The sequence below is a fragment of the Lygodium microphyllum genome, chromosome 22 (assembly GCF_053477565.2).
Source record: "Lygodium microphyllum isolate KBCC chromosome 22, Lygodium_microphyllum_v1.1.10, whole genome shotgun sequence".
Taxonomy (NCBI): domain Eukaryota; kingdom Viridiplantae; phylum Streptophyta; class Polypodiopsida; order Schizaeales; family Lygodiaceae; genus Lygodium; species Lygodium microphyllum.
Genome location: NC_141156.1, coordinates 85,735,796 through 85,756,441, shown reverse-complemented (window position 1 = coordinate 85,756,441; position 20,646 = coordinate 85,735,796). Strand labels below are relative to the sequence as shown.

The following is a 20,646-nucleotide window of genomic DNA, read 5'->3' as shown; positions in this document are numbered from 1 at the left end:
TTTTTATTTTTAAGATTATGAATGATAGTTGAAGAAGTAATATGTGCCCCAAGGGGAATAAAAGGGATGGTTAGACCCAACACATTACAAAATAGACAAGCTATCCCGATTATCCCTAGATGTCGATGATGAAGGAAGCTGTGGAGGGGTATGGAGTGAAGGAAGCAAGGAGACTATTGTAGGAGACTACCATGGGAGTTGCCGTGAATATGGTGGATTAAGAAATCTGGCCACTCTCTAACTAAAAAGGGATAAATATGCATAAATGCATGTTTATAAGAATAGAATACCAATGCATGGGAAAATATGGAGAGCAATGTAAAACATCATGCTCATGCAAAATGCTCTACAATGATGCAACACCCTAGTTGTCGTAGAAGTTGATGAATAGTGTCGCATATGAAAAATGAAGTGTTGCCAACAAGCTCTTCAAGTACATAGCCTTTACAATGCCATCAAACAGTGCCTAATACTCTGCCTTAGCAATGGAAGCAATCACTGTCTTGTGCTTACAGCTTGACCATGAAATGGGAGCCATGCACAAAGAGTAGATGCAATCACCGTGGAAACGCCTGGTGTCATGATCTCTTGCCAAGTCAGAATCAGTATAACCCTGAAAATCCAAACCATGACTATAAGTCAGTCCGTAAGAATAAATACATTGAAGATATCTCAACACACGTAAACAAGAAGTTCAATGTGACATTTTAGGTGCATTGAAATACTGCCCAAGCGAAGATACCGAGTAAGCTAAATCTAGTCTAGTGTAATCAACCAAAGTAATTTTCCTACAACAGATCTATAGGTGTGTTTCTCAAATGGACTTACCATTAAAATCCTTAGCTAGTTTGACAGTGCAATCTAGAGGCACAGCCACTGCTGGCTATATCCAATCAATGCAAAATTGTTCCAAGTGATTGAAGTGCGAACTTAAATGGAATCCCCATGTCAAACTATCCAATCCACAAGAAATAAGACATCTGGCCGAGGTCAATCATCTCAGAGGTAGAACTAAGATGGGCATTAATATCTATAATGGTAGCATTGGGGATGCTTTAGAGCCTCCAGCTAACTCTTTGGCTCAAAGTGCACTATGTAATCTGCCGTAGAATAGACGCAAATGAGGAAGTAGGTATACGCAAGGAAGATATTTTATGTCCTCTAGATGGAATTCGATGAAAGGATCTCAAAATCCCACATGGTTTGCTAGTACTAGAGAGGTAATGGACCCTTGGAAGGAGATCTAGGTGCGGAAGACTCTACAGGTGGATCACGAGCAAGTAGTCGACCCGGTTCACATGTGGCACTATTTCTAATGTCATAGGCTAAGGAATTGGCTTGGAGGCTGGTGAAGTGGATTATTCTACATCCCTCTCATAAAAAACTATATATCTCTAGGTAATCACCTTGTTCGTCTGAGAATTGGATAAGTACTAGGCTTTTTTCTCAGAGGAGTATCCTACAAAAATCAAGAGATCAACTTGGGGATTGAGCTTTCCTATCTTATCATCAAGAGTATATGTGTAGGCACGACAGTCAAAAGCTCTCAAGTGGGAGATGAGAGGCTGAGTGCCAAAGAATGCCTCGAGGGGATATTCTGAGAGACCATTATAGTCGAGTACTAGTTAAGGATGTACACTAATGTGTTAATAGCCTCAATCCATAGGGACTCAAGGAGTTCTATAGTTAACAACATAGAGCATGCTGTTGGGTATTTTACTCACGCCTTACTTACGCCTACGCTCATATGGGAGTGTCGGTGATCAGTAGGACACTGGGGCACTTTTTACTCTCGGTAGGAGAGGTTTTTTCCTCCAGACTTATGGTCTTATTATCGTATGTACTTATGTGCTTATGTTACACACATTTGGGCACTTAGTGTGTGTCGGGTGTGAACACCCCCCTACAACCCTAAGGTTTAAGGGTTGTACTTTGTACTTTCAGATTACACTCATTCAGTCTATTCTCTTGGGTGTCGTGCTTCAACTCTGTCTCTCTCATTCTCACACTGTCTACTGAATCTGGCTGTACCTCGATCCTCTGTTCTCACATTTGGTATCAGAGCGGTCCTCAATCAGCAGCCAGGAGTCCCCGCCAGTTTTGCCCCCGAGTCGCCAGCTCCAGACTTGCCCAGACGCCACCTGTACCTGCACGCGCCCTGGCGCTGTTCCTCTGTGTGTGGCCTTTGCTCAAGTGTCCGTCTGCAGCCCGTCGCCTATCGTCCACGTCAGACCTGCCCAGACGACTCCTCTGCCAGCGCGCTATTTGACAGTGTAGTCCTCGTCAGATGTCAGCGTCGTCAGCGTCAGCAACGTCGTCTGTCAGATTCGTCAGTCCGCCTGACATCAGTCTCGTCACGACACGACACGTCACGTCAGCTCGCGCGCTGTTCGACAGCGCAGTCTTCGTCAGTCTCGACGCCTGTCAGACCACTGTTTTTGACCACACGCCAGTCTGCTCTGCAACAGGTAAAATTTTCAACATTTTTTTAAATTTAAGCCCAGAACACAGTTCTGGAAGCGGAGGTTCACACGCAGCAAGCACAGAATAAGTGCAGGGATAAATTTCATGCAAATTTCTGGACTGGATCGTCAGACATTTTGGGGCTTTTGTGTATTTGGAAGACAGTTGCATTTGAACTACTGATACAGTCACAGAAAGACTGTTTTTGACAGAAATTTTGGCAAAATTTTTGGGGATTTTGACATAACAGTGTTGCATTGCACTGTTTGTACCTTGGGAAGCGTGCAGTAAAAGACAGTTTTCTGACAGAGTACGCTCTTGCACATTAATTGCAGAAACATATTTGCTGTAATTTCTGGAAATTTGCAGATTTCCAGTTCGTACTGCTTTGACATTGCTCATTTTGTCTTTGGAAATTTGTCATCATGGCAAATCAGGGAGGTGATGTTTTTACGTATGTATCCAAGGAGGACAAACTGGACGGAAGCAACTATTCCCTTTGGTCATTCATGATGAAAAATGTATCAGTGGCCAAGAATTTATGGGATTATGTCAGTGGAGAGGAAACTCGACCGGGAGTTGTAGCTCCCGTTACTCCTCCTCCCCAAGGCGCACGTGGACAACAGGGACCTCAGCCCGCTCCACTTCAGCAACTTCCACCCAGAACTGCAGCTCAAAAAGCTTGGGATACCCGTGATGCACAGGCCTTGTCGTGCTGATTGCTCTGGCAGTTCAGCGGTCCATCATACCTCATATCCGTTCGGCATCTTCTTCACGAGATGCATGGTTGACTTTGGAGCATATGTTTGCAGGAAAGAATGAGACTCGGATCTCTTTCTTGAAGAAAGAGTTGGAAACTCTGAAGATGCAAGAAGGTGATTCTATGCAGGATCACTTAAACAAGATTCAGGACTTGAGGGAGTAGCTCATGAATGTAGATGAGTATTTTTCGGATGCACAGTTGATATCCACGACCTTGAATTCCTTACCTCCTTCGTACTTGTCTTTTCATACTGCATTGAACCTCACCATGAGGATTGCTGAGCACCCACTCACTTTTATTCAGCTGGTTAGCTTGCTTCTAGAGGAGGAGCAAACACGGAAAAATAGTGGTGTGGACGCTATAGTCTCTGTGCAGGCTTTTGTGGCAAGACAGAAAGGCAAGAACAGCAAGGTGAAAAATGCTCCACAGAGTTCTGGCACTTCGGGCACATCGCAGAATCAGTCACAAGGGGGGACGCAAGCAAAGAAAGGAAAATGTCATTATTGTAAGAAGCCCGGCCACTATATCACTGAGTGCAGAAAGCGCATTGCCAAAGAGGAGAAGAAGGAGTCAGGAATGTCTGTTACTACTACTTCTTCCACTGCTAGTGAGTCCACGTCCTTTGTTGTGGACAGGAACTATTATTTTTACACTTGCAGTTATGACATCTCTTGGGCCGATAGAGCACTTAGCTCTACAGAGGATGCTGACACTTGGTTCTTTGACAGTGGTGCTTCTAGACATATCACATCTCGCAGAGATTTGTTTGCTTCAGTTAGTGCACCTCCCGTTGGGAAATCGGTACAGTGTGCCAATAATGCATCATACCCTGTTCGTGGTATTGGGGAGATTTAGCTCACAGCCATTGATGGCTCTATTCTCCGCCTACAGGATGCTTTGTTTGTGCCTGAAATAAAGAAGAATTTGCTTTCTATTTCTTCTTTAACACGTTGTGGTATGCAGGTCACTTTTGATGATGACCGTTGCATGGTTCGAGAAAAAGAATGCCTGACATTGGTCTTGACAGGATCTTTGTGTCATGGTTTATATGAGTTGGATGCTCTTTCAATAGATCAGTCAGCATACTTGACATCCACTCTTACTCCTGCTATGATACAGGCGGAGTTATGGCATGCTCGTTTAGGGTATGTAAACTTTGGCAGCTTGATCCTTTTACAGCGTACTCAGATGCTGGATGGCTTACCTCTCTTGGAGAGACCTCCTGAGCACTTATGCGAGGGATGCATTTTGGGGAAAATGCATCGGTTCTCATTTCCTCGTGATGTTGCTTTCAGGGCAACAACCAGATTGCAGTTGGTGCATTTAGATGTTTGTGGGCCTATGCAGACCATGTCATTGGGTGGTTGTTATTATTTTGTGACATTCATTGATGACTTCACACGTTTTTGCTGGGTCTATTGTTTGAAAAAGAAGTCAGAAGTGTATGATGCATTTTTGGCTTTCAGTGCACTTGTTGAAAACCAATCTGGATGCCACATTAAGACTCTCCGTTCGGACCGAGAGGGGGAATACATGTCCTCTATGCTGAATTCTTTTTTGCAGCAGAAGGGCATAGCACATCAGTATACTACAGCTTATACTCCACAGCAGAATGGGGTAGCAGAGAGAAAAAATCGGTCACTCATAGAGATGGCCAGATGTATGCTAAAGGCAAAGAGCTTGCCTCATAGTTTTTGGATGGAAGCAATCATGTGTGCTTGCCATATTTTGAATAGATGCCCTACCAAAGCCTTGAAGACCATCACACCATTTGAGGCTTGGAACAGCCGTAAACCTTCTGTTGGTCACTTTCGTACCTTTGGGTGTCTTGCCTATGCCCATATTCCACAGGTACTTAGAAGAAAATTGGACAACAAGGCTGTTAAGTGCATTTTTATGGGATATAGCAATGAGAGCAAAGGCTACAGACTCTATGATCCCGTTACTAAGAAGGTTTTTGCCAACAGGGATGTTATTTTTGATGAAAAATCAGAATTATCCTTGGTTGGTTTGGACACATATCAGGCTGCCCGTGATGTTTTTGAAGGCTGCTGCCCATTACTTTTGGTGATTCAGCTGGAGGTTCACAAAATGAACCTAATGTTCAGCCAGCTGCTCCTATGGAAAGTGCAGAAATTCAGCCATTGGCTGATCGGAATATTCAGCATCATGCTGAAACAGAAATTCAGCAAGAGCTTGCACACAGCTAGGATGCTAGACAGCTACCTAGATGGTATTTGCAGACTATGCAAGATAGTCCTTTGGATGCACCCATAGCTGGTCGTACTAGAAGGCAAACTCGTTTGCATGATTCAGCACATACTATGGAGTTTATTATGGCAGCAAGTACTTTTGATAATGAAGAGCCTGAATGTTATGAGGATGCACAACACAGTGTGCATTGGATGGCAGCCATGCAAGCTGAATTAGATTCTATTACTAAGAATCAAACTTGGGATTTGGTGTCCTTGCCATTTGGGAAGAAAGCCATTGGAACAAAATGGGTCTACAAATTGAAAAGAAAAGCAGATGGATCCATTGATAAATACAAGGCATGGCTGGTAGCTAAAGGCTACGCACAAAAAAAGGGCATTGATTATGAGGAGACATTTGCTCCTACTTCCCGTATGACGACCATCAGGTCTATGATTGCTTTGGCTGCACATTATGGTTGGACAGTCCATCAGCTAGATATCAAGACTGCATTTTTGCATGGGGAACTTCAGGAGGAAGTTTATGTACAGCAGCCCATTGGTTTTGCAATTGAAGGCTCAGAACATTTGGTATGCAAGCTCAAAAAGGTACTATATGGTTTAAAACAAGCTCCTAGAGCTTGGTATGAAAAGATAGATGCTTTCTTGCTTGGTCAGGGGTTTCTAAACAGCTCATCTGAGTCTACCCTTTACGTATGTAAAGAAGGGGGATCTATGCTGATTTTATGTCTTTATGTTGATGACCTTTTGCTCACTGGAACACATGCTGATCAGATTTCAGCATTCAAACAAAATTTGCAGCAAACTTTTGACATGTCTGACTTGGGAGTTTTACATTACTACTTGGGCATCCAGTTCATACATAATGCTCAAGGTATTGGGTTATCACAGTCAAGGTATATTGGGCAGCTTCTTGAAAAATTTGGCTTATAGGATTGCAAGCCAGTTACTACTCCCATGGAACCTGGACTGAAACTGTCATTACATAATGATAGTGATTTGTTTGATCTACATACATATGCTCCTGCAGTTGGATGTCTTATCTATCTATGCAATACTAGGCCGGACATACAGTTTGCAGTTTCAGCCTTGAGCAGGTATATGCATCAGCCACGTATGTCACATTGGCAAGCTGTCAAGCATGTTTTTCGCTACTTGCAGGGTACTCGTTCTCTTGGGTTGCTTTATGCCAAGGGGGGACCACTGCATTTACATGCTTACAGTGATTCTGATTGGGCTGGTGATTATGATACACGTCACTCTACTAGTGGCAATTGTTTCTTTCTTGGCACTTCTTGCATTTCTTGGCTTAGCAAGAAACAATCCACTGTTGCCACATCGTCATGTGAAGCTGAATACAAGGCAGCTTTCACCACCACAGTTGAATGCGTATGGCTTAGACGCTTGCTAGCTGATTTGGATGTATCTGTTACTGAGCCTACTCCATTGTTCACTAACAGTCAGAGTGCCATTGCAGTGGCACGAAACCCAGTGTTTCATGCTCGCACGAAACACATTGAGATTCACTATCACTTTGTCAGAGAGAGGCTACATGCAGGTGATATCAGCCTTGTCTATTGTCCTACCACCAGTAATGTGGCAGACATCTTCACCAAAGCTCTTCCTCGTGACAAATTTGAAGCATTTCGCGATGCTTTAAATTTGATATCCTTTGGTGGCGGATGATCCTTGTACTCTTGATCACTCTTCACTCCAGGGGGGTTTGTTGGGTATTTTACTCACGCCTTACTTACGCCTACGCTCATATGGGAGTGTCGGTGATCAGTAGGACACTAGGGCACTTTTTACTCTCGGTAGGAGAGGTTTTTTCCCCCAGACTTATGGTCTTATTATCGTATGTACTTATGTGCTTATGTTACACACATTTGGGCACTTAGTGTGTGTCGGGTGTGAACACCCCCCTACAACCCTAAGGTTTAAGGGTTGTACTTTGTACTTTCAGATTACACTCATTCAGTCTATTCTCTTGGGTGTCGTGCTTCAACTCTGTCTCTCTCACTCTCACACTGTCTACTGAATCTGGCTGTACCTCGATCCTCTGTTCTCACACATGCCATGCGCATCACGATTTGGTTCCTATGCTCTATGACTTCATTCCGAGGGGGAAGTTGATAGAGGTGAGCTAATGAGAGATGCCATGCTCATGTAAGGACTCAAAAACTTATGGAAGGTAAACTCACTATTGCTATCACTCCTCATAGTTCTTATATGACGACCAATCTGATTTTGTACGAGGCACACCCATATAGAGAAGTATATCAAGGCTTTACATTTATGCTTCAGAAAGTACACCTACATATATCTCGAATAGTCATACACAATAAAAAATGACTACAATGCGTCATTAAGGGTGGTAGTGGATGTTGGCTCACAAAGATTAATGTGAATCAATTTAAGGGGCTCCTCAACTCTATGTGTGGCGTGCGATGCTACTTCCCAAATTGACAAGTGCCATAGACATCCTTGGATAGTTTCAGACATGAAAGCCTCTCAATGTGATAACTCAAAAAGAGAGTCATAGCCAAGGTGCGTGAAGTGAAAATGTCAGAGACATTGTCCGTAGACTCCTGTGTGATGTCTGAAGCTCGGAAATAGTGGAACTCGAAGTTCTCAACAATCAGCTGGAAGAGAAACTTGATTATTGGCTACTAGGCTGTGACTTGCTAGGAGCAATCACGAAAACAATGTGAGAGTCTATGGCCTCGACTTTGGTCGCAATAAAGAAGACTACTCACTCCAATTGGAAAAGTTGCTAAACAAATAAAAGATTCACTCCAAATTGAGAGACAATACACATCGTCCAACAAAGTAAGATCCTCGCCCTCATCAATATTAAACTTGATGCAAGCTAGACCATGGATCTTGACTGAGGATTTGTTTTCACACTGGATATTCTTGTTGTAGGGGCTCAAGAGACAAAAATATCATATATGGAAGTTATATGACGGTTGGCTCCAGTATCCACGATCCAAACAAGTGAAGATGTGCTCGGTTAGGTAGGATGGGCCTCTGCAATTGGCTCATTAAGAGGTGACTTGCGAATATGGACTAAGCTTGTATCCTTTGACATCTATATAGAGACAAGGTGGACATGTGATCTAGTAGACCAGTCAGACATGACCTTTGGAGTTGAGAATGAAATCGGCTATAATGGCTGACCATTGGTGGTGCAAATCAGAGTCCTCCACCACCCCTCATTTTGGTTGCCACCACCCTATCTCCCTACTAAGAGTTACCTGACTAAGGGGCTCAAAATTTGATTTTTAGGTTTCCATTGGTACCTCTTGCCTTTGATTGACATCCATTGTCAAAATGGCTAGCCTTTTGATAGTGTTGGCAATACCTATTTTAATCTGGTACATTTTGCCACCCAAGTTTGAGAGCAAACTGGGAGTCCCCTTGTGATTCACTTGAGTGGTTTTGATTTTGATTTTGGTTTTGTGTCTTCTTGCCTTGCCCTTGCTACCCCCTTTGAGAGGTGGTGACAAGAGCCCTCTCTAAGGAGGACGTACTATGGAACTAATTGAACAATTGAGCGTAACGTAGCAGCTAACACTTGAACTCATAGAATGTGGGCATAGTCAGCTGTGAAATCACTTACTGTATGGAATTGATTTATTTATTAGGGAGCTCATTAAGGAATAATGTAGCCTAGTCATCACGAGACTTAGGAGTCCCTGTGGTGGAGAACTCTGCAAGTTATTGCCAATATTCAGCAAACTTGATCTTAAGGTCATCCCAGTGTCATGTGGCTGAAAGTATAGTGAATGAAAACTCCAAGAAAGACCAATAGTGAAAGTATCCAAGTTGTATGCCTGTGGGATGGAATTGTTTGTGTCTATGCTGATTGCATACAGTCTACATCAATCTGTCATGCAGTCAAGTGTGTTTTCACATCATAGAATTTCAGGACAAGTCATGAATCTTCAAGCAGGAGTAAAGTGGATTAGTTTAGAGAATGTAGGCATGATTTACAACAAGCCTAATGTGTGGATGAGAGTAGGAGCTGCCCCAAAAATTCTGCCGTGATTTGCGGCTTGTTCTGGCACCCATTTATGGACAGTAGGATGTAGGCCAATAATCATACTTCTTCATTCGAGATAACTGTGTATTATGTGGCAAAAAGCAAGGGCAAGAACTAAGAGAAGACTCCTCTATGTGGTTGTAGCTGATGCATGAAGGATACAACTGCTGTGGATAGATTTGAACTGGGATTTTATGCCATCTACTGCTGTTCATAGAGTACTCTCTGTGATCTATCTCTAATCTATGCTTAAAGAAGGCTTTTGGCTGTCCTGAAACAGGGCCTTTTGTGGACTATTTTGATGTATCTTGCTATGCTGCTGTAATAAGATGCAAGATTGATATTTTGGGCAGAAACAATAGTATTTTGGAAACCCAGGACAGGGATTTACACGTCTGTATGGCTCCATAGGTTCTAGACTGTTCATATGAACATACGTGCCTATTTTTGAGCCATATATACATTGTTTGATGTCTAAACTCATGTATGGTGAATCAGAATACATATGGGCTGAATATATTCGGGTTTATGCTAAGCCTTAAACTTTGTACATAGTCTACATGTTGATGTACATGTTGTATATGGTTGGGCCTCAAGATTTTATGCCATAATCATAATCTACAATAGCGTTTCTTGCATATATTGGATTTCAGCTGTTTCATACCATCTTCTTGAAGGGAGGAGAGTGCGCAATGGAGTGTGAGATAGAGGTACAAGCAGCAAAGTTCAGAGTTAGAGAGAGTGAACGCAGAGATAGGTGTACCAGATCGTGATGGTACACAAAGAATAAAAGAATGTATTTATATGTTAGGGTACAATAAGGGTGTGTTCACACTTGTATGACTATATACACGGAGACGAAGGGACTTTACACCCAACAACCTCCCACTTAAAGGTCCGAAGTGGTCCCTTTAAGCTAACCAACTCCCACTAAATGAATGCAATGCTCATGCTAAGCCTTTGCAAGACACTTACTGAGAACATCTGCAAGGTTATCTTGGGTTTTGACCTTAGTCAGTGTGACAAGACCATCATCCAAGACCTGTCGAATGAAGTGGTTCTGAACATCTATGTGTTTGGTATGTGCATGGAACATGGCATTCTTAGCCAGTAGACATACTACACTCTGGCTATTACAACCAAGCACTGGAATACGCGAAGAAAGACCAAAATCCTTGACCAGACGGCCAAGCCAAATAGCTTCCTTAGAAGCTTCTATGGCTGAAATATATTCAGCTTCTGTAGGACTCAGTGCCACAATTTTCTGCAATCTTGAACACCAAGAGATAGTCCCACCAGCCAAAGTGAAAACATACCCACTGGTAGATTTCCTAGTGTCAAGATCTCTTGCCATGTCCGAATCACAAAATCCCTGCAACTCTAGTGTACCCTTTCCATAGCATATACACTTTTCTAGTGTACCTTTCAAGTATCTGAAGATACATTTCACTGCTTCCCAATGTGACTTGCCAGGGTTAGCAATGTCAAGGTGAGTTACAACCATGGCATACATCAAAGATCCACAAGCTGATGCATAAGGTATACCCTTCATGGCACTAGTAGATGCATCATCCTTAGGGCAATCAGCTTTGCTAAGCTTTGTATGTGGCGGTAAAGGCACACCAAGAGGCTTAGTGTTAGCCATATTAAACTTGTCAAGTACTTTGCTGATGTACTTGTCCTGCGAGAGAAACAACAAATGCTGTCCTCTGTCTCTTTTAATGCACACGCCAAAAATGTGTTCAGCTGCCCCCAAATATTTCATAGAGAAGGCTGAATTCAGCTACCTTTTAAGAGCATTCAATGTACTCTTATGTTGTCCTACAATCAGCATGTCATCCACATATAAAACCAGCACAATAAGGTTTCCATCATCAGCCTTTTTAGTGTATAAGCAGTGATCTGCATGACTGCATTTAAATCCATGGTTGAGCATAAAGGTATCAAATTTTTTGTACCATTTTCTAGGGGCTTGTTTCAGCCCATATAAGCTGCGTTTCAGCTTACAAACCAAATGCTCTTTGCTTAGAATAGTAAATCCTTCTGGCTGCTTCATGTACAGCTTTTCATCTAAGTCACCATGAAGAAAAGCAATCTTCACATCCATCTAACCCAACTCTAAATTCAAGGATGGAGAGAGCAAACAAAACACGGAGCGTAGTCATCTTCACCACTGGTGAAAAGACCTCCTGGAAGTCTATACCTTCCTTCTGTGTATAGCCCTTAGCAACCAGCAGTGCCTTGAACTTGGGCTTCCCATCAATACATTTCACTTTGTAAACCCATTTATTAGAAATGGCTTTCCTATCCTTGGGCAAAAGTACAAGCTCCCATGTATTATTTGCATATAGAGACTTTATCTCTTCCTACATAGCAAGCTCCTACTTTCTCTTGTTTTCACATGACTGTGCCTCTTTTAAATGTCTAAGGCTCACCCTCATCAATCAATAAAATGCAATCCAAAGATGGTTGAAACCTCTGTAGCTACCTTCTGACACGTGTAGACCTTCTTACCCAATGATCTGTATTATCAGGCCTACATCCTGAGGAATGTGCACACCATCACCAGGTGGCTGACTTCCAACATTTTCTTGCTGCTGTAATCTATTTTCAGCATGTTCTTCTTGCTGTCCTATTTCATCCTGTGCATCTATTTGATGTCCATGATCTTCTGGCTGTGGCACAATAGGTTACTGCTCATTTTCAGCATCAAAAGGGACAGAACTTTCAACTAATGGCTTGCTGTTCATGCTGAAATTCGACCTTCTTTTTGTCAAGATCACCATGTGTAGCATTTTTCAGCAACTTTGCCTCATTAAATACTACATCTCGGCTATGTATTATCTTCCTTCCCTAAGGAAGCCAAACTCTATAACCCATCTCTCCCTCATCTCCATATCCCATGAAAATGCCCTTGATGGATTTCATGTCTAGTTTGGTCCTCTGTTCTACAGGTACATGCACAAAGGCATCACAACCGAAGACACGCAAATTGTCATATAAAGCAGGTTTGCCAGACCAAACCTCTTCAAGAATGCCATTTTCCAATGCACAATTGGGAGAGCGATTGCATACATGAACTGCAATTTTAAGAGCCTCTCCCCAAAACTGTTGTGGGAGATTAGTTGTGAACAGCATGCATCTAACTCTCTCACAAGGTGTGCAATTATATCTTTCAACAACGCCATTTGATACAGGATTATAAGGGGCTATCAACTCCCTCTTAATGCCATGCATCTCACAAAACTTGTTAAATTCATTTGAGACATACTCACCCCCATTATCTGTTCATATGGCTTTTCAACTTAAGCCCTTTCTGTGTGGTAACAAAAGTGTGAAACTTTCTAAGAGCATCCAACACTTCCTTTTTGCTCTTAAGTACATACACCTATGACTTTCTACTGAAATCATTAATGAAAGTAACAAAGCACCGTGCACCCCTATACGAATTAACAAGCATAGTGCACACATCAAAGTGTACTAAGTTTAGAGCATTAAACTTCTTAACGATACCAGAGTAATAAGGAGACTTCACATGTTTTCCATATAAGCAATCATTACAAAATTCGAGATCAGAGCATTTTACATCAAATCTCCCTAAAGAGGAGAGAACCTAAAGGCCTTTCTCGCTCATATGACCAAGTCTTTTGTGCCAAATCTCCATCTGTGAATGGACTTCAGCCACAACCAAGAACTTGTCAGGTAATGCTTTACAATGCAAGTAATATAAAGTCTCCCTTTTGCTACCTTTAACAATTAGCATAGAGCTCTTATAGACCTTCCAAGATCCACTACCAAAGGTAGTAAAATACCGTTTAGCATCAAGCTGCCCAACTGATAGTAGACTTTTATTTATGCTAGGTACAAATCTGACATTCTGCAAAATCAGCCCTTGGCCATTTTCAAGGGCCAAGTGAATGGTGCCAACACCCTCTATCTCACGTGCATAGTTATTAACCCTCTATCTCACGTGCATAGTTATTACCCAAGTAAACCTTGCCTTGAATGGTGCCAACACCCTCTATCTCACGTGCATAGTTATTAACCCTCTATCTCACGTGCATAGTTATTACCCAAGTAAACCTTGCCTAGGCAACCTACAGTGTATTTAAAAAATGACTCCAAAGAGGGGGTAACATGAAAAGAGGCACTACGGTCCACAATCCATGATTACAGAGACAGCCCATCATGAGCTGAGAGTAAGGCATCAATTACCTCCTTTTTAGTGACATGCATATCACCTACTGCTGCCATAATATCTGCATCATTACATGAGGCTACAACAAGTATCTCTTCAAAGTCAGAAAGCTCTTCAATGACCACACTAGATGCAACATTTGCCTTTGAAACTTCTTTTGAGGAAGAGCTGTCATCATCTTTCTTATCATCCTTCTTTTTCTTACCTTGCTGTTTCTTTCTTTCTTGCTCTTTCTTGAAGTACCGGCAATCGAGCTTTTTATGCCCTTTACGCGCACACTGGTAGCATGTGACATCCTGCTATTTTCCCTTGCTTTTGCTTCTGCTTTTGCCTTTACTCGCTGCATTACCTCTCTTTTCAGACCTACCTCTTACATGGTAAGCTGAGCCACTGCTTTCACCACTAGACTTTCTTCTGATTTCTTCATTAAGGATTGAACCTCTAACACCATCAAAAGTCAAAGCGGGGTTGTTGCTAAGTGACACAACCAAAGATTCCTAGCTGTCACGCAAAGTCATCAATAAGAAAATAACTTTCAATTTATCATTGAAAGCTGCCAAACCAGAGTCCTTACATGTGCACACTCAAAACCCTTGTGAAAGCACTTAAATGCTTAGATGCTAGCTTAGACTCATCCAACTCCACGTTCACAAGTTTATGCATAAGATGCACTTGATTTATAGGAGTTGTATTTTCATAAGTGTCCTTAAGATTTTTCCATATAGCATAACCTATATCAAGACGCTTTATGTCTATAAGTACATCATCAGACACTGCCATCTTAATGTATGCAATGGCCTTCTTGTTAAGTCTAGCCCAATCCACATCTGTCATAGTTGCAAGCTTAGTCTCCAAGAGAGCATCCTCACAGTCCTTGAGAAACAAAATGCCTTGCATCCTATCCTTTCACAAGTCAAAGCCAGTGCCATCAAACCTATTGATTTCAAAGAGGGATTTAGTGTCACTGCTGCTAGAAGCATTTGCAGCCATTTTTCAGCAATACACCAGAAATTCAATGCTGCAATTTATGATAGCAAAAATGAGCTGAATATTCAGCTGATTTCAGCCCAAATTTTCAGTAAATAATAGCAAGATTCAGTCCAAGTACATGTACAACAGTAGAATGAATGACTTTCAACAGTATAACTGCAATTTCAGCATACATTAAATGCATACATTACTGTCAGGTAACTCCCACTTCAGCAATATCACCAAAAATACATCTGCAACAATACCAGATCTGCAAATGATCACTAAGACTGCTGCAACATGAATAATTAGCAATACATCAACTCAATGGGAGCTGCCCAACATGTGTACTGCATACATATGTGATCGTATCAATTTCTGATACAAAAAACACAAAAAAATCTCTGCAATTTCTCCAAAATCGCACAAGCGAGAGATAAAAAATGCTCAAATCGCTCTTCTTATGGCAACAAGATTGCTTCAATAATATTCCCAAAGTGCATTTCACGCATCAACTTTGCCATAATCCATATATTTCAGCAAAAGCCCCAAAATTTCACTATCAAATCTGCCCCAATTGCATTAATACATGTTCTCGAGTGCATAAAACGGGCAAATTTAGCAAAAATTCACAAAATTTTGCAACAACCCCAAAATTTCCAGGTCCAAGTGTGCACGAATGTCAGCCAATCTGACTCAGCTGAACAAAATTTCACCAATATAGCAAAAGCCCCAAATTTTATGGGTCCAATGTTGAGAAATTTTACTCAAATGAGCAAAATTTCACTAAATTTGGCAAAATCCCCAATTTAAACACACACAATGTCTACAATTTCTGAAGCAGATGCCTCAACTATGAAGGAACAACACTAAATCTGAAAAGCCCCAATTTTCTAGGCATAAATCTACACAAATCTGAGCACTATGCTTGCGCACATGAACCCCCCCGTCAAGACAAGAGGAAACTCAAAGGAGATTTTGAAGAAAAAGATTTTTGATTTAAGGAAAAACGGAGAGACGGGGTTCCGTTCACCCGTCATGCGAGTCGCGTGACTAACGGCCCGTTGGCGTCCATCCCACACATGCCTTGTCTCACACCCATCCGCTGGTCCCCGTTGCACACTGCGCCTGCTGCCTGCTGCTGCCCACTGGTCCACACTGGTCACGCTGGTCAACAGTTTGTGGCACCCACAGTTTGGTCATGATCCAGCCAACTCCCTGCTCGACACAAACTCCAGTCGTCTACACGCCTGACGATCTTCTACCATATGCTCTGATAACAGTTTGAAGGGGGGAGAGTGCGAGATAGAGATACGAGCAGCAAAGTTGAGAGTTAGAGAGAGTGAATGTAGAGATAGGTGTACCAGATCATGATGGTACACAAAGAATAAAAGAATGTTTTTATATGTTAGGGTACAATAAGGGTGTGTTCACACCCGTATGACTATATGCACAGAGACAAAGGGACTTTACACCCAACACTTCTACAAGATTTCTTCTCTATATACTTCATGCTCTTTGAGTCTCTATGACTTTCAGCCATACACACTAAATACCCCAACACCAGTCTATAATCCTAAATTCTTGGACCTCATGGTTGAGATTTATACGACGGGTCCTATCGCAAGCCTCATATTAATCAGTCAAGTATTTCCACCACTCCGGTGCAAAGTCAAAATGTTGAAACTCAGCTTACCCAAGCACCTTTTTACAATCAAGATCATCCTAATGATGTGAATGATGATACAAAGTACAAAATGAATACATATTGTTTGAATCAAACTGTAATCAAAACCATGTCACCATTAAAAGAAGAAAGCTACCTCCTCTCAAGGTTTAAGGGAAAGCTAGAGAATCGAACAAACGATAGGCTTTCGCCTTAGGGGAATATCCTATAAAAATAAGGAGATCAATTTGAGGAGTGAGCTTTCTTATCTTATTATCAGGAGTGTGCTTGTGCGTAGGACACCCATGTCAAAAGTGGATGGCGTGATGGAAGCATGGAAAACTGTTGTAATAGATTGTTGAACACAAGAGACAAAGGAAAAGAGAAATACTGCAAAATAAAAGAACATTGCATAAAGAACTCAAAAGCAAAGAGATGCTCGAGAAATGGAATCCATATACCAAGATATGAGACACTATAGATCCAACATGAGTCACTGGCTATCAAGGCACTAGCACTAGCTCTCTCTCTCTCCACCAAAATCTGAAGAAGGTAAATGGCGATAATGACTAAGGAGGAGCCCCAATATATAGGTCAAATCTAAGCCATAAGTAATGTCAAGTTGGCCATCAATAAATGCCATAAACACCATGAAAATGACAAATATAAAATGCCTAAAATATCTAGAATGTGCCCAACCCTGTCAGGCATGCACAAACTCACACATGAACTAACATATCTACTAACCACCTGAAGAATCTAAAGTGGAAAACTACAAGCTCAGAGCCAAGGAATGCTTATATGGGGTCATCTACATGCCATAGTGGGGTACTCGTTGAGGATGTATATCGAAGTGTTAACAACCTCGACCCAAAGGCGCTCAAGGAGCTCTACTACAAACAACATGGAGCATAGCATGTTTATAATTATCCGGTTCCTACACTCTCTGAATCCATTCTGAGAAAGGGAAGTTGATAGAGGTAAGTTGGTGAGAAATGCCATATTCATGTAGAAACTCGGTGAACTTGTGGGAGATAAACTCACCATCATTGTCACTCATGCAACCCATGTGACGAACAATCTGGTTATGAACCAACAACACCCATGTAGAAAAGTAGATGAATGCATCAAATTTATGCTTTTTCAAAAGTTCACCTACATGTATCTCGAGAAATCATCCATTATCGAAAAGAAGTACAGCACACTGTTCAAGGCAACAATGAATATTGGCCTGCAAAGTCCAACATGGATTAATCTAAGGGACACCCTGGCTCTATATGTGGACTACTAAGGGAATAGAGTATAGTGTTGTTTTCCTAGATGACAAACATCTCTAGATAGTTTTAGGCATGGAAGGCCTTCAACCATCTATAGACGAGGCAACTAATAAACAGAGTTATAACTGAGATGCCTAAGCGGTAATGCCAAAGACGCTCATTATTTGTAGACTCCCGTGTGGTGTCTAAAGCATAGAAGTGATAAATCTCTAAGCCCTCAGCTCTCAGATCGGAAAGAAACTAGGTCATGTGATAAAGGCTCCTAGGTTTGGTGATTACTTGTGCCTCATCACAAGTAATCACCAAACCAGTTTAAGAGCCAACAAAGAAGTAACTACCCAAGTCACGCTTGAGGTCAAAAGCGAGTTCCCTCCTGTCACACTGCTGCTGCCACCATCGTGCCCCCACTTGCCATCAATCCCCCCTGCCGCCGTCGGCCCCCGCGCTGCCCCCGCCTCCCTCGCCCTACGACCCCCGCCTGCTACCATCGCACGCCCCTGTCGCCGCCAACCCCTGCACTGCCCCTGCCTCCCTCACCCATGTGACCCCCATCCTATAGGGCCCCCCGCACTACTCCCGTCCTTCGCCTGCCCCCCATGGCGAGCTGCGCTCCCCTCCCCCGCCGGAAAACTGAAAGTCTGCCCCCTCCTCACCACCACCCCCCATCTACCACACGACCTCTCCTCGCCTCCAAGCTGCCCCTCAATCTCCCTCAACCACCCCCTCCCCCCAAGTTGCTCCCTCCATCTGCAACAACATTCCCTCTCCGATAACACAACAGCTTGATCGGTAGGTCCTCAGCAAGGACATGCAATGGAAACCTCCGGTCAGATGCCGGTGCATTCTGCAAGTGCCCCCCAATCAAACACCATGTGCATCGTCCTCTCTAGGGAATAGCTCTTAGCCGTCCATGCCACAGAGCTGGAACTGAAAGAAACAACAATCTTTGGCCAGGTTGTAGGACATTCCCCATCCAAGGCCCAACTTCAGGATTGGCTTCTCTCCACACTACGCATTGGCATAACGCAGATCGCAGAGGCAATTCTCATGGGTCAAGGGATCTTCACGGTTTGACTCACCTCTGCAGACGTAGCCCATGAGCTATTTGATAGCTCACCTTATGCCTCCACAAAGGGGGTCATCTATATGGTTCCCTAGTATAGTGGCTTCACAATGAAGGAATTCGCGCTCCACAACAAGTTTCTTAGACACCCGCTCACGCTACCATTCCCCGGACTGGCGGTAGAGTATCATCAGTTAGTGGAGGACTTTGGACGGCTTTTCAGCACAGTTTTTCCTGCCTCCTTTACAGATGCATTGCCGCAGGAGACCCAAAGGCACGGGTGGCTATGAAAGATACAAAGAACATACCACAATTTCTGGAGATTGAGGCTAACAGACACTCCTTCAAGCAGCAGGTTATTGTGACTGGGCAGCCATGGCAGTGCCTACGATGCCATGACTTTGGGCATCAGGCAGCAAATTGCACGTGCTTCGAAGCCACGGCGGCTCCACCGACATGCCCGTAGGTAGATGTTGACAGCTTTACACGAGTCCAGCAACGATAGAGAGGGAGACTACAGGGGGGGCCTCAGTCAGCCCCTTAGATAGCCACGACAGTAGAGAGCAAGAGGGCGAGCAACGGACCCCTAGCAGAGCACCAGCAATACCCCCCAGCTCGTCCCGCCCAGCAAGATCACAGACCTCCACCTCCATCACCCACAGAGGCATCACAGGCTACCCCACCCGAGATCCCATAGCCCCCACACCCACCCCCTCCTCATGGATCCCCCCCCCCCCCCGACCCTATCCCACAACCTCCCCCTTCCAAGGCCACTCACCTCCTACCTCCGATCACCCCACCATCCCTCGATCTTCCTCTTCCCCTCCGATTAGTCCCCCTAATCCTCACCCAGTACATGTGACCCCCCCCCCCCCCCTCGCCACACAGCCACTAGCTCATCTCACCCAGTCGCCCATCACACTTTCCCTAGGCAGGCACAGCTACTCCCATAGGACTTCTTCCGCATCGGTTCATGGTCCTACTTAAGAGTTGCGGAGTGCAGAGAGTTTCCACTACCTCTGGAGGTGGGGATCTTCATGGTCCGCAAGTCAAGGAGAAACAAGGTCCATTTACTAGCACCATCGGATGGACCAAACTATGCTTTCTTCCTTCAAACCTCAGGAGACTGGACAATGACACAGATAGAGGAGGAGGTGAAGGAGCCAGGTTGTAGACCACATCTCCCAGTGGATGGGAGGAGAACTAGCACTCTTTTCTCGACAGTGGCCAGGGTGCATGATGGACATTAACTAGTGGGCTAGAACCAAGGTCCCACATCTAAGCATTATTTCTCCAGCTCCTCCACAATGGAGAGCACCGATGGATGTGATCGAGTGGCCCCTCACAAAAGCTGCCCACTTCTACCAGTGTACAGAGTCACGCCTCTCAGCCTGGCTGATAGACGCCTTCGTGGTACCGCTTGGAGCATCTATTACCCCCATGGTCTACCGAGAGCCACCATGGGGGAATGGAGTTCACCTTCTAGGCCTGCGGCAAAGTGCATTCTCATGCCCCATAGCTCTTCTTCTTCATCAATAGCTTCCACACCGAACAGATGCCTGTTCAGTCAGTCATAGGCTTCCCTATGAGTTTATATCTAGCATCCTGGAATGTGAATAGCCTCCACTACAGTGGGGCACGTGGTTCCAAGAAGTTGATTGTTCGGCAAGAGTTGCAGTCTACCCTTGCACAACGGATCGACATCTTACTTCTACAAGAGCACAAAGTCACCCTTGCCCAGGCTCATCAAGTAGGGAAGGTACTTCCACGTAGCTCACACACCTACTGGGAGTACTCCATCGGTGCCCACGAGAGTGGAGGCATATGCACCTCTATTGGCCCCTGGCTTACCACCTGTGTGCGTGACCATGAGACGATTGTGAAAGGGAGGGTCCTATGGATCAGACTAGACATGGGGGACTCATGCCTTAGAGTCTTCAATGTCTACGCTCCTATGGAGGTTAGGGCACGCAGTAGGTTCTAGATGGA

General features: G+C 43.6%; 1 protein-coding gene across 9 annotated transcripts in view; it reads right to left on the bottom strand.

The window, feature by feature from the left end:
* Positions 1-20,646, bottom strand: part of LOC148017374 (uncharacterized) — a 114,048-nt gene that overhangs the window by 2,599 nt on the left and 90,803 nt on the right. For 2 of the 9 annotated variants that reach the window (XR_015687920.1, XM_087663270.1), the window contains exon 14: positions 305-613. The exons of the other annotated variants lie outside the window; for them this stretch is intronic. The gene's annotated coding sequence lies outside the window, so the exon portion shown is untranslated. Of the gene's footprint in view, positions 1-304; positions 614-20,646 lie in introns of those variants that run through there. 9 annotated transcript variants of the gene reach the window in all.